Raw genomic sequence first — 15,188 nt, forward strand, 5'->3', positions numbered from 1 at the left:
GTGTCACAAAAAGACAACAATGTGTTTCAGTGTTTTATTCACACAGCAGGTACAGCAATAATAAACTCCTTCAGCGGCTCAAACCGGACACCACTGCTTGAACTAAATGCTAGCACACATATTGAGCCGTTTTGCAAGACAACAAGGTGAGGACAGGAGAAAGTCTCACGGGTTTTAACTTTAACCCATTAACCACCACCACCATTTATGAGTAAACACTAAAATACCTTTCAACATCTTCAGGATTTTCAGATTTTTTTATAATTCACATCAAGCACAAACACAAAGTATTTCCTTTTTTTCTTTTCAAACATACATCTGACATGGCAAAAAGAGGTGAACTTTCAGTTGATGTAAATTTGTTGTGTCTGTGGGGCTTGTGTGCACGAGGCGGTATCCTGGAACTGGCTGATGAAAGGCAGGGTCTCACTGGGCTGCGACTAGTTGGCTAACACAGGTCGAATGGAGGTCACCCAATTGTCTCACAACATTCACACAGGGTTCTGTAAGGGCTAAGACTCGCAGATGATCATTATTATCAGTATTATAAAGCTGCCTGTCTTCAATTTGAAAGTGCCCTCCAGTAGGTTGAAGTGTGTGCAGTGTCTCTATGTCCAATGTTGATGTGTAATTTTAACCATTGCTCTAAACCACGTGTCAAACTGCGGGCCTGCAGGCCAAATGTGGCCCAAAGTTGACTCCTGTCTGGTCTGCCAAGAGGGGAACCCCTGCATCCGAAGATAAATCAATAAATGGCCTGATGCATCTCAGTAATCCAGGTAAAAAATCAAAAGAAAAAAATTGTATAGGTCTTCTGGACGGGTTCTTCTCTAATGAAACGTTTAGTCTCTCCTCCAAGAGACTTCTTCARTCTGAGAGTTTCAGGCAAAATTCAGGCTTTTGAGTCCTGCCTCCAGGTGACTGATACTCACATCACATGGCTATCGTTGACACCTAATTAACACCTATTGTTAACAGGGGTGGAGTGATACTGGCAGTGGCAGCGCTGTAGGAGGGGGACAACTGATGAACTAAAAAGAAGCCATTTTTGTGAAGAAAGACCGTCCATCATTAAACAGAGGTGGAGGCCTCCGTTTTCAGTTGTCCCCCTCCTACAGTGCGGCTATTGCCAGTATCACTCTGCCCCCTGTTAACAATAGGTGTTAATTAGGTGTCAACGATAGCCATGTGATGTGAGCATCAGTCACATGGAGGCAGGGCTTAAAAGCCTGAATTTTGCCTGAAACTCTCAGATTGAAGAAGTCTCTTGGAGGAGAGACGAAACGTTTCATTAGAGAAGAACCCGTCCAGAAGACCTATACAATTTTTTTCTTTTTGATTTTTTACCTGGATTACTGAGATGCATCAGGACAAGTCAACAGGATGTAACTGAACTGCTTGCTCACTTTTCTGCAGATTTTTATAAGCATGAAAAGCGGCAGGTCTTAAAGAATTTTACAATCTTTGAAAAGCAGCGAAGGGACGAGACTGAAGAAGTCTCTTGGAAGAGAGACGAAACGTTKCATTAAAGAAGAACCCGTCCAGAGGACCTATACAATTTTTTCCTTTTGATAAATTAATAAAATAATAATGTTTTTTATATAATGTAAAAATTGCTTTTATATGAAACTTAAAATTTACGATTAAATGCAACAAAATACATAAATTTAAAAGTTGAAAAATAATACTTGTTGACTTTAAGTAACGGAGCAATTTAGTAATAATGTCTTTGTCCATAAACTACATCTCCCATAATGCATGTCGGTTATGCATGCGAATTCCCTGTGGGAAAATGGGAGAGTTCAAAACTACTCACCACAACTCATCAGTGAGTAAAACTCACCTAATTTTACTTTTAATAGTATTTGTGTATTATTTCACATTTAGTCAGTCGTACACGTAGTAATTTTCAGTGTTCATAAGATGTGGCAAAACGCTGTTTCTATGCAGGAAATACCAAGTAGAGCTCAGTTATTGCTTGTTAGCAGTGCGCAGCCATAGCGATGAGACTAATAAAACATGTTTCGCATTTAGCTGAAGTTAAACATGAAACGTCAAAGTTAATTGTAACTGGCCCTTTGAGGGCCATCGTATCGCTCATGAAACCCCTGCTCTAAACCAAATGTCTACTTGGTATTTACCTAGTACTTACCAGGTACTAACTTGGCTTTCATCTACTTAGTTGGTATGTAACAAGTCATTCCACAACACAAACCAGACCCTGTTGGAACTCTAATGCCTCTTTTTTACTAGCACCACTGCAGCACGGTTCGACTTGGCTCTCCACGGTCCCAAAGCTTTTCCAAGGATTCTTGGAACCAGACTCTTTTCTGAACGTACTTCGCTGTGGTTCCAAGCGTACCGTGCTGGTCTGAAAGTGCGACGTCAGAAGACTGTCGGTCACTGATTGGTTAGGGGGCGGAGTCACCTGTTGTGTCACAAAAACTACTCTCACAACAACCTGATCCACTATTTGCAATAACAACGCTAGTCCTCCATTGTTGTGTTGTGTATCTTTTGTCTTCTTCTTCTACTACGTTAATGGTGGCTGGCACATACCTTGATGGAGCATTACCGCCACCAGATGGTAAGGTGTGAGGCATCAATTTTCGGACTCTGGGACTGCCCAACTTTACGATGAACCCACCCACTATAGCTGTTACTGAAGTGTAATGGAAAACCACCATGCTGTCGAGGCGCTTTAGTGGAAAAGGGACATAACAGTACCTGTTAGAACCAGGTAGGTATCAGGTAGGTACCGTGTAGCCCAGGTAAGTTCAATGTGGGCAGAAGTGGGCAACAAATGAATGTGCATGGCCTAGAATACAGTTTTGCAGGTCATGCACACAAAAAATGTCATTTTCAAAACCTGGTTGCACAAAACACATTCACACAACTTGCTGGTTGCTCGACCACAAACACTTTTTTTCTAACAAATCTGAGTCTCCAACAGTCACAGCCCAGTGAGATTCCACCCTGAGCAACATTAGCTTATGTATGGCCTGAAAGTCACAGTGGACTCTGAAAATAAGTGTATCTAACTAATCATTCTATAAAAATACAGTTGCAAGCTATTTTCAATTCTGAGTGATTTGAAACTAAGTTTAATTAGTACAAATTATATTCTTAAAACATTTAAATATGTTCAAAGTGTCCATGAAAAATTAGTTTCCTTTAGCTATGAACATAAACAACAAACTTCTAACTTTAACTGACCTGTTTATTTTTCAGTGGACAAGCCAGCTTTGTGATTGTCTTCACTTTTTACACCTGTAATAGGAAAAAACCCTGTTTGACCCCCGAAAGAGCCTCAATCTCTGTAACAAACTTTGTTTTTTTTTACATGAAATTATGGAAAATCCAGCATATAGTAAAGCTGGGACAATGTAGCAACATTGACAGTCAACAATAATCTGTTTATTTCCCATGAAATGAGATAGCTTTAATGTAAATGTTGGCGAGAAAGCAAACAGCTGAAAGAATGTCTTTGGCAACTACTGGTAGATAATAAATAATATTGATCTGGATGGATAAAAAATGCAGGGAGAGGAGATGAAAGCAGATGCTGTTGGAGTTGAAGCCCTTTGATTTTTGCCTTGTTAAAAAGATGATAACATTCTGTTTTAATAGTCCGAAATAGCTTAACTCTGAAATCTGTTTGGAAAGATAATGAAAGATTGAGCTGAAGGGCTGCCAATTCACAACCTCACATATCAACCCTGTCATTAACTGTAATTAGTGGAGCAGCCCATGTCGTTATAGATCCTTAGTTTTACACATTAATAGCAATTATTTTGCTTTTCTTCCCACTAAAAAAAAACACCTGATCACAAATACAGTATAGTACTTTTAAGCAAGCAGATGGTTGAGAGCAAAACAGAAACGAAACAAATAAAAAAGGGGCATTCCTATAAAAAGTGACTAACACTGCAGGAATAGTTAAAAAAAAGGGGAAGAGCAAAAATCTTGAGTGGCATTTCCTGTACATGATTAGATGGTGGGCAAAAAGTAAAACTATTCAAAGGTGAGGAAGCGATGGAGAGCAAACAGGATGTGTGGGCGCCTACGAGGGGTGAAGGCTAAAGTGGTGGAGGCAGGCGGTTAGAGGCAGCTAAGCTAACATTACAAGGTGACCGGGGTCCAGTGGAGCAGGCAGCGCACAATACACAGGGGAGCGAGCTACACTTTCATCTGGGAGGTGAGAGCCCACAGGGGGTTTAAGACTAGAGAAGAAACAAAAGCACGGTGGGGTGGGGGAGGGGGGGGGGACGGATGCACATCCACTCCGCTTTGAATTTCACCAAGCGTTTTGTGGAGTGGCCTTTTTACCGATTGGACAAAAGACGTCGCGCCGCTCATCACACGGACTGCTCCTTGGGGAAGGTGAACGGGGCCCGGGGGCCGTGGGCGGGGAAGCCGGTGTTGGAGTACATGGGCTCGTTGGACGGGTGCTGGGCGTAGGCGTGCTGAGGCAGGAACGTCACGGGAGGGTAAGCGGGGGCGGGCTGGGACTCGGGGACGGGTTCCACGTTGCAGGTGCGTTGGTAGCTCATGTACTCAGCTGGGTTCAGCAGCTCTTCTGGATGCCTCCCAGATTCCTGCAAGAAAACCACAAAACAATGAAACAGAACGTTACGTTTCACAGCGGAGGATTTAAAGACTTAAACTCTAATTAAACCCAGAAGTCCATATGTTCTCATCAGGAATTTGCATCTTTGTGCGGAGTAATCATGATTATAAATAAGTTTTTATTAAAGTTAATTTGAAAATTGTGACAGCTAAATATTACACACAGTTAATTTTATGTCACAATAAAGGAATACTGTTGGAGCAGGTCCTAACCACCAGATGTGGCACTAAATTTGACATATGTGAGGAAACGGCTACAAACAGTTTGAACTCGAGGGTTATTTCACTGATCTCAAAGGTGCAAAATAAGAGTGAAAATGAGTTAAAGGTAAGAAAAATGCTCAAATTATGTACTTGGTTGTTCTTCAGTAAAGTTAATCAAATAGTTGTGACTTATTTTGTCCGTTTTGTTAAATGAGTTCATTTAAAAGATTTTCTTTTACAAAAGTATTTTTTTTTCTTTCAAATTGTTTTTACAGCACTCTTCACAGAACGTCTCGTTCCTGTTTGTGACCATGACGTCCTGCAGCAACAGGTGTCTGTGTGGCAGCGCGAAGCTCCGTCTGACAGCGAATCACAACAAGAGCGTTGAAGGAGCACAGGCAGCTCAGACAGAAGATCACATCTTCACAAAAGTTTAAAAAATGTTTATTAAAGTCTCATCTCATCGAGCTTTCATCATGAAACAGAAAAAAGGAATACTCTCCAGTGAAGCATTGATATAATTAGATTTATGTCAGACTAAAATAGTTAAAAGTCATTAAAAAAATAAGACAATTTTAGTGTAAAACGAAAGAAGGAGTGACATATGCATTCCTTTAAGGCAGTGGCGGATCTAGGAATTTTCTGAGCAAGGGGCCATCAAGGGGCCACAATATTCATTGAGGTGCCAAGTCTTTGTTCAACATCCTTTCACACAAATTCCCAGTGTATACATTTTACACTTCAAACACTTGAAAGGTGATGTAATTTAAAAAAAAAGTACCACAAGGCCCCCCTTATAGATGATTTTTAAAGAGTTTATAGATAGGTTATTAATTAATCTGTAAACACTTTAAAAATTATTAATAAGTGTTTATTATGCAATAATTAAGGATGAGAAAAAGACATAATTGTCCAGTTTCATTTATTAATGATTTATGAAGTGTAAACTTTACAAATTAATTAATAACCTATTTATAAACTCTTTATAAGCCATCTATAAGGGGAGCTTGATTGTATAGCGGTACCAAAAAACTTGCACAGTAAATTCTCCTCACCAGTTTTTCATACATTTTACTGTACATAGATAAAATATTTTCAAACACACAACATGTGAGAAAATCCAGCCATCGTTTGTCAGTTGAAATACTTTTTTGCAGGATTTTTCACATTTTAAGAAGAGAAGAAGAATTCTGTCAGCTTGATTCATTCTGGACTTTACTATTTGACTCATTAGCGCAACTAGTGTTTGAACATGGAACTGCATCCACCATCATCACCCCCCAGGTAAAGGACAGATGAGTGACAGGACAGGGGCACTTCAGGGGGCCAATCAGATTTCAGCCRGGGCCAATGCCCCTGTGGCCCCGCCCCTAGAACCGCCCCTGCTTTAAGGGGGGTATTATGCATTTAATTCTATATCACAATCAAGTAACTATGTTACCTTCTGTTGTTATGAAACTTCTGTATATATTTGCTTCACAGCCTATCTGAACACCTTGAAATTAGCCTCTGCATCTTTAAGAATCTCCTTCCATTTCTGGCACTCCCACTTCAGCACATTTTCAAACAATGCTTCGGGGGAGGGGTTATCTGTGAGGCGGGAGCTTGGCTGCAGACTGAGCTCCAGGGAGGAGCTTTGTACAATAGGCGGAGCTTTGTACCAGCAAGTCTTTAGGCATCTCCACAGGAGATTCAAGGATTTCTCAAACATGCATGAATGAGTCGAATCAACACTCTGGGTTTGTTCTTGATGAGGGAATGGTATTATTTCATGATCTAAAACTAAAAAGTGAATTTTATATANCCCCCCCAAGGAATGCTGGACTGTTAATGTCTACCCTGTCAAGGCTTAAGAAAATTCACAAAAATCCAAAATGTGTATGTTTTCTCCTTCTTTATTTGTTCCTCTCATGTTTTAAAATAACTTACATCCACGAGTGGCTGCAGGAACTGTCAACTATTTTACCAAGTTTTGTGGGGAATAATGACTAAAACTGAAAAATACAGAAAGTTTAAAGTTTAAATGAGTACCAAACGTAACAATTGAAAAAAAAAAAGGATCACAAATGCATGCTGATGTGAGAATAAGGAATGACGTTCATGGAAGAAGAAAAAAGGAAAAGATGATAAAAAATGAAACTCACGAGTCTTCCTCAAGCATTTCTACATCTACGAAAACGATGATCCCGGCTCTGAAAATGGTTTGCAAGGCGATGAAACCACAGCACAATCAAAAACAAATAAATGTCAACCTCCTGATCATATAGTACATTATTTGAAGAAATATAAAGCAACGCACACAAAAAACATGGGTAATATTTGGGGGAAGATATTAGGGAAGCACTGAAGCAAACTACCCTAAAACAGCATTACTTTTGCTGTTAAATCTACGCTTTCTATTTTATTTCTTTTTTTAAGATTACACATGCCGTTTACGAGATTTCACTCAAACAAAAGGTCCAGAAACACAAGCTGACAAGGTGAGAGATGAATGGTGACATAAGTGCAGTGGATCCCACAAAGACAAAAGGGGACGCAGCTCTGTGTGAAGGTGAAGCGATATTTTCACAGTAAGAGACGTACAAATAAACCGGCCCCGACACAAATACTGGAGACACTGACTGAAGTCTTAAAAAGCTTATTTGTTTCAGGTCAGTATCAAGGACCGTTCAGGCTGCTCAAGAACATTTTCTTCCTTGTCAGGTTATTAATGGCTCTGCTTGCTGAGAAGCCCTCTGTGAATTGAAGCAAAATTAAAACCAGCAGTCTGTGGAGCAGGTTTTATATTTTTATTTTATTTTTTCTCCCTCCCAAGACATTTGGGTTTCAGATCTGAATATTTCACAAACTGCTGACAAAGGTTTGACTCAAACTCATAGTTTCATTCTGCAGAATGACTTCCTCACATCGGCACCCGGATGTGTTCGCACTGACAGTCTGGATGAAGTCTGAAGCTGGGAGACTTTTGTTTGAAAAGTTCTGAAAATGACTTTCATCATGGTTTGACCATAAACAAGGGCCTCAGAATCAGAATATGTTATTAATCCAATCCGGGGGGAAATTAAGTTCCACAGAAGCAACATTTTGGAGATAGAAAACACAGCAACAGGAGAATTAGAGCTTCATGTGAAAAATAAGTCATAATAAGCCGACGAAGCTCTGTGTTCTGGGGTGATTTAAGAGAAACTTATTATAAGTCTTTTAGCAGTGAGAGAAACAAAACTATTACTGTTTATGTGGGAAATACAGCTGAGGGGTAAGAAGAGCTTAAGATTTGAAAGTTTTAGAGAAGTTAGAGAATTCAAATGTCAGAAAAATATTAAATATTCTGTAAAAAGCATATTTTACGTTTACTGTTCACATTTTGTTACTGTAATACTATACTGTTACAGTTTGCTGTAATATATTTAAAATACACTTTTCCTATACTGCCATTGCACCAGCACTACTAGTCTTAGACTTATACTTTTCAGTATACCTTCCTTATACTATAGTAAATTTTGTCCATTACAGTTTATAAAAAGTATACTTTAAGTATACTTTTGTCATTTTTCCTTTTCTTAGTTTGCTATGTTTAAACTATGCACAAGTACAATTTTCCTATACTTGTGAACTAGATATATACTTATAGTCTGTACACTTTTTTATTATAAACTAAGTATATTTCCCAATACTAACCTTAAGTCTATCAAATGTAGTTTATAAAAAAGTAAGAAAAGGACAGTTTAAATGTCTACAATTCAAATTTCTGATTTTTTTATTCTTTTTCGGAGGTCTCTAAAGTACTTAGAAAATAACTAAGTAAAAGTAAAAAAAAAAAACTTAACAGAAAATGACTTTGGTTAAAATAAATTTCACTGATGAGAACTGTTCAAAAAAATCGGGTAAGTAAAAGTACTTGTACACATTCTAAGAAAAAACTGCTGAATTTACTCTAAACCAGTTGACATGACTTGGTTGAGTAAATTTCACACTTAATTGTTCTAGAGTGCAGAAACAACTCCACTCATGACGAGTTCAGACATATTTCATTTGTAACGAGTAACTAGGTGTTAAATTTTAAAGTAAAGAAATAAAAGTATAATTATTAGGTTTGAAATGTAACAAAATAAAAGTAAAAGTAATGATTTCAAACAAATTGGTCAAATCAAATCAAATATTATTTGAATTTGTTAATATGTTTTGTTTTTGATGAGGTTTTCTCATGTTTTTTTTGTAAATTCCATTGATCTTCATTGTTTTGTTTTTGTGATTTATCTATTTTTTTTGCATAACTTAAACCACCAACAAACAAGTGAATAGTGTGGTAATAATAAAGTTAAAATAATCTCTATGCATTGGCAGCAGACAGCAGACATATGTCACCTTTGTAAACATCCGAGCTGATTTTTATCACATCTACTGTATACGCTAAATTGACCGCAGCAAATATTTACCTTTCAGAAACAACTCAAAAATGAAAATTTGCATCTTCACCAAAATGTCAAACTAGTCATTTACAAAAATGCATTCCCACTAAGATGAAGCAGACATTTTCATATCTTTCAACAACGCTGACATTTTGGAAAATGGTTTTCAGTGAAAAGCACGTTTTATTTTTACCTTCAAATACAGACAGACTGAAAGTTTGTTTGTTTCTGAGTAACTTTTTAAGGAGCTTCTGAGCATTGGCGGTCAAATAAAAACTTTACAATTTGGATGTTGACAAATTATTTAATTAGCTTTTTCATCAGTCAAAGATTTCAGTCTGTTAAAAATAAAAACATTTTCCAAACCTTGAAAGTTTTATTCACTTGAACTAATTGTAGCTAATTTAAACGTCTTTGTTTAATGGGTGAAACTAGCAAAAAAAAAAAAAAAGGCAGGTTTAAAAAGTCAAAGCAGTCAATTTTAATCCCGAGTTTTTCACTTGTTACCTGTGATGCAACAAACATTTGAGAGTATTTTACAAAGTAAGACAATCAGTTATTTCCCCCTTATTATAAATATTTTTACTTTAATTAGGAAGTGAAATAAAACTGTTTCTGGATTAGGATTATCTGTGGGACAAAGGTTTTTTTTTGTTAATGCTTGTTTTAATTCAGTGAATGAGGATTGTAGAAACTTTGGTTTTAATTTAATCAAAGCTCAGTTTATAAACAAAATAATATCATTTTCAATAATATCAACATCAATGATTTTCTTCATTTCTTTATATTTTTAATTTTTGAATTCCCTTGAGCTTCTTTCTTCTTCCAGTTCTGCATAAGGAAGCAGAATCTTTCAGCGGTACCAGATGGTACCAGCCCACTTTCATCTGTGGTCATTTCAGAATCTCAGCATTTTATTAATGTTCATTCCAAAAGTCTAATTGGCCATCATAGTTTTATTTTTAATAAATTGATTTATTTGCAGATCAAATTCAGGTATTCACCACATTAGGAGTTCTAAAGTGAAATAATTATTCGTTGGGGAATTTAAATGATTTAATCTGCAATTCAAACCAAACCTGAAAAAAGACGAAAACAAGAAAAAATATTTTTTATTATTGTGGTTTTCTGCTGTTTTTGACCAAAACCTAAAACAAAGGACAGAACAAATATTTAAAATGAGCTGTTTTTTTAGCTTTTCAGTTAACATTAAATCTAAATAAAATATATTTATTATAAATAATTATTAAAGATCACCAACAAATTCTAAAAACTGTTTATTTGAGGGAAACATATTTCCTGGCTCGAACATTTTACTATTGAAACTGCATAAAACAGTTTTTCAAATGAGCATTTTCAGTTTAGAAGAAAACAATTTGAAAGTCTAATGACCACAGTTTGACCTTTTTATTTATTTTGATATGTTTATTATTATTGTTGTTGTCTTTCTTGCTTTTTTATGACTCTGGTTCTTTCTTCACCTCAGGCTGATCCTAAGCAGCTGTAAATTTAAATGCCTCAAACTCCAGGCAGTGAGCCCAGCAGCTCCTCATATTTAAGGTTACTGGCTCGTCTGAAGATGTGCAATAGAATCTGATGGGAAATTAAAGGCAAAGTTGATCTTTAATGGAAGAAGGTCAAATATTTATTTAAATGTGAAGAATGAACTAGCATGAGGTAGGAGTGCTTTCTGTGTGGTTGCATGGGGGTAAAATGAAGAGATGGGTGGCCAGTTGTAAAATGTTTTCAAGTAAAAAAACATAAAAAACAAAATTTTTAAGTATTTAATGGACAAAAACAAAAAAAATAAATAAAACAATAAGTAGGTCCTCTGGATGGGTTCTTCTTTAATAAAATGTTTCATCTCTTCTCCAAGAGACTTCTTCAGTCTGAGGAGTTTCAGGTGAACTCGGCCTTATAAGCTCCGCCTCCACATGGACAAACAGGTTAGTCACATGCAAAAGAGGGCCATCAGCCAAACAATAGATTGTTAGTGGCTTGATTGGCTCTATTGTTCATAGAGGATCATGTGCTCCATCACCTGACTATCGTTGGGGCCCTGATTCACACCTTTTGCTCACAGGGGGCGGAGCCATACTTGCAATCACATCATTGTAGGAGGAGGACAACTGGACATGAAGGCCTCCACCTCTGTTTAATGGTGGATGGGTTGTCTTCACAAAAATGGCTTCCTTTACTCCTCTCTCAAACCAACGTTCCTCTCTATCAAGAATGAGAACATCTTCATCTCTGAAAGAGAGATCGCTGGCCTGTAGATGAGTGTAAACTGCAGARTCCTGGCCTGATGATGTWGCWCKTCTGTGTTGGACCATTCTTTTGAACARTGGYTGCTTTGTTTCCYCGATGTACAACTGATCACAGTCCTCCTGACACTTAACAGCATACACAATATTACTCTGTTTTTGCTGGGGAACTGGATCTTTGGGGGTGAGCTTTGCTGTAATGTGTTTTGGGGTTTGAAAGCCACTGGGAGGTCATGTTTAGAGAATAAATGTCTCAGTTTCTCTGAAACTCCAGCCACATATGGAATGATGACTGGTTTGGGTCTGGGTTTAGGGTCTTCATTTTCACCTGGTTGTTGGCTGGAGTCCTGTTTGGGTTTCTTGTCTGCTTTCTCCCTGGCTCCTGGGTTTGTGGGGACCCTGTCTGCTCTGCGGTACAGAGTCCTGATGACTCCTAACGTGTGTTCCAGTGGGTGATGGGAGTCAAAACACACTGGGCTGTGTGGGTGGGTTTGCAATACACGTCAGTTTTCAACCGTCCTCCATCCGAAACTGAGACATCACAGTCCAGGAACGCCAACCTGCCATTTTTTTACATCCTCTCATGTGAACTTTATATATTTATCCACAGAGTTGATGTGATCAGTGAAATGCTGGACTTTCTGGAATTTAATTTTAACCCAGGTGTCATCATCATACCCGAACCATGTCTGATGTCTCTGAAAAGGACATCAGAGCTGATGTAATTTTCAAAGCTGAGTCCAAAACTCGCTCAAATGACGCCACATTTTACTTAACATTCTTCCATTAACTCCAAACTCATATAAACTTCAGACTGTAAATCAAACACAAGCAAAAACAAATTCACAAATCTATTTGAACAGATAAAACACGGCTGACTCAGAATAAAACAGCGAGCTTCAGTTAAACAAACTAAGCTGCTCCTGTAGTTCAGGATGTTTCACTTCACATCACATCGGAAGTTTCAGGATTTCTGTCCAACTTTGTACAAGAAAAGAACCATAAATGCATACATTTAATAGCGAGCGTTAATCTAAATGAAATCTGACTCACCTTGAAGTCATTTTAAGTACCGGTATATTGAGTAGATAACGTAACCTTGGGGGGAAAGTGGGGCTCAAATAAGTTTTCATATCAGATAATGTAATAATTCTGTCACAGCGAAAGGATGCAAGGGAAAAAAAACACGATTAAGAGTTGGCTGATTTATTTCACTGATTACTTTCAAGTTTCAGACTAAAGGTGAACTGTGTTTTTTTATGGAAAATGTGAATTTTTGTCACCCTGCGTGTTCTTTAGTGCTTCGTTCCTTGGCTCGCTGAACAACAACTCTGTTGAAAGATTTAACTCACAACTAGAGGCAAATGAAGAAATGTCAGCAGCTTTGCTCCTGTACCATCGTTTTTTTTTATTTTAAAAGCTGATTTAAGAATTTAAAAGAAAATTAAACATGTTATCTGTTTTGTTTCTTGTTGGAACAGACTTTTCCTATCAAATCTGCTCAACAGGATAATTACTTTCAGTGCAAATATTTTGTATTTGTCACACAGTGATGAGTTCACATCTTTCATTTTGTTTAAAGACACAAGTTTCCCTTATATTGAGACTTCAGCTGTTTTTTTCCTCCCGCTCTCTGTGGGTCAAAACGACCCTGGAGGACGGAGGTTTAAAAGTGAGACTTGGTGGGCAGCAGGGGCGTTAAAGATAACAAGTGGCTTTTGCAGCTTTTACCGGTTTCAACTCGGCCCCACAGCAGTCGACACAACGAGTGACCAATTGCGAGAAAACCGCTTCGAATCTAACTGTAAACCCTCTCTTCAAGTGTCAACTTCTGTAGTTCTGGTTTGTTCTGTTGGAAATTTTCCAGCACTCTCCAGGTTTATTTGTATCCCTCAAAATAAAAGGCCGCTCTGAGGGATCATTTAGATTTTCATGGGAGCGTTCTCCTCCATGTGTGAGACAAAAAGGCTCCTAATAGAATTTATTGGTGGGGATAAATCACATGATAACACCCTCACACATTTAAACTCAACCTAAGACCTGCGCTGTCATATAAGAGACAGCTTTCAACTGTCACGCTCATAAAACCACCAACAGAAGGAATTTTCTTTTGGTGGGCTCGGTGGATAGTCCATCATCAGAGATAAACAATAATAAATAAACCTGAAGCTCATATGTTGAATAGTTTTTGAGTTATAAGCATTTTTGTATGTCCAAACACACCCTTTTCAGATGGAGCCCCCTCCTCAATTATGGGGTCTATCTTAAAGATGTTGGCTGGTTCAGCATAGGTTGGACTCATCTACAGTGCTGCCAGATTTCATTTTGATCTGTTTCCGTGCTACGATTGACCAAAAATCAGTGAAAAAAATAACAGTATGAAAATAATTTGAGCTCCACTTCGTGTGCAGGGGTCATAAAAATAAGATCTAAAACCTCCAGTTGAGCACAAGAAATGTAAAAAAAGGTGAAGACGCTAACTTTCACCATTTTTCTCTAACAAATCATCATCCATACTTCAGTGTCTCCCAGCGAGCATTCAGAGCACGCCTGCGACAGGAAGTTGTATTCAGACCATCAATGCTCTTGATAAACCCATTAGAATCGGAAGACTCGGCTCGTCTGCTAATTTGTAAAAATCGCTGCAACCAATGGCAGCTAGCGCAGCTGCGGCGGCGTCTCACATGTAGCTTTTAATTAGCCTCCTTCTCCGAGCAGCCTCCACCTGCAGCGGCTGACTCCTGTTCTCTTCATTATCTCCAACAGTCGCTGCGTCGGCTTTATTGAGGCGTTGCTGTGTTTTTCTTTGGCATCCAGTTTCCGTTAAAGTCATTGGCAATTAAAAACAAAAAGAGTGAAGATGGTGCTTATATTACATTTATCTATTCACGTGCTAATAAAACCAAAAATCCATTCCTTGCTGCTGTGAGGTTAAACTAACAGAGACTCAAAAGAAAACATGTTTGTTTTAAAGTTTGACCTGTCCAGTGATTTTTAAAAGGGTTATTTAAGATTTGGTTAGATTCATGTGTTGAGAAAAAATAAAATTCTGAGATTTGTCAGCCCACTTTCACCACATCTTATCACATAAAAGTAAATAAAATGTCATTTCTAAGGGTCAGAATTTCTCATTGCCACTCCTAGTTTTTCCAGTATTGAGTTGTTTGTGTTCACAGGTTGCAAATATTAAAAACAGATAAAAAAATAATAACGGTTGTATGTAAGTTAGCCGTCTGACAAGTGTTTTCTCGTTTCTCTTTGTTTTATTTAGACACACACACACACACACACACACACACACACACACACACACACACACACAAACACACACACACACACACACACACACACACAAACAGGGGATGTCATTATTTTTCCTCGCGCGTGTCAAATAATCTTTTAAACGAACCGACTTGTGTATAGGTCTTCATTATTGATAGCGCACACACCGGTTCTTTGACTTCATCCAGGCTGTCACGTCGGATGAGCCAGACACAATACGGTAAAATAATTAGAGCTACTGTAACCGTCTCTTAGCAACCGCGCTGCTTCGTCCACAGAGACCTGAACTCTCCGGTTCATCTTTGCGTTCGCTTGTTTTGGGTTAAAGCATCACCGTGCTGCAGGTTGAGAGATGTGCTGGCAGCTAACAGGGCATCAGGTTAGATCAGTTCTGACTTCT

General features: G+C 38.1%; 1 protein-coding gene across 1 annotated transcript in view; it reads right to left on the reverse strand.

Annotated features, from left to right (window-relative positions):
- Positions 1-4,498: 4,498 nt before the first annotated feature.
- The window catches only part of LOC106532679 (nectin-1), a gene marked incomplete in the record, with an annotated part of 94,703 nt that continues 84,013 nt past the window's right edge, over positions 4,499-15,188 (reverse strand). The window contains 1 exon segment of the mRNA XM_014028809.1: positions 4,499-4,598.

Source organism: Austrofundulus limnaeus, unplaced genomic scaffold (genome assembly GCF_001266775.1).
Source record: "Austrofundulus limnaeus strain Quisiro unplaced genomic scaffold, Austrofundulus_limnaeus-1.0 Scaffold810, whole genome shotgun sequence".
In the NCBI taxonomy this organism is placed as follows: Eukaryota; Metazoa; Chordata; class Actinopteri; order Cyprinodontiformes; family Rivulidae; genus Austrofundulus; species Austrofundulus limnaeus.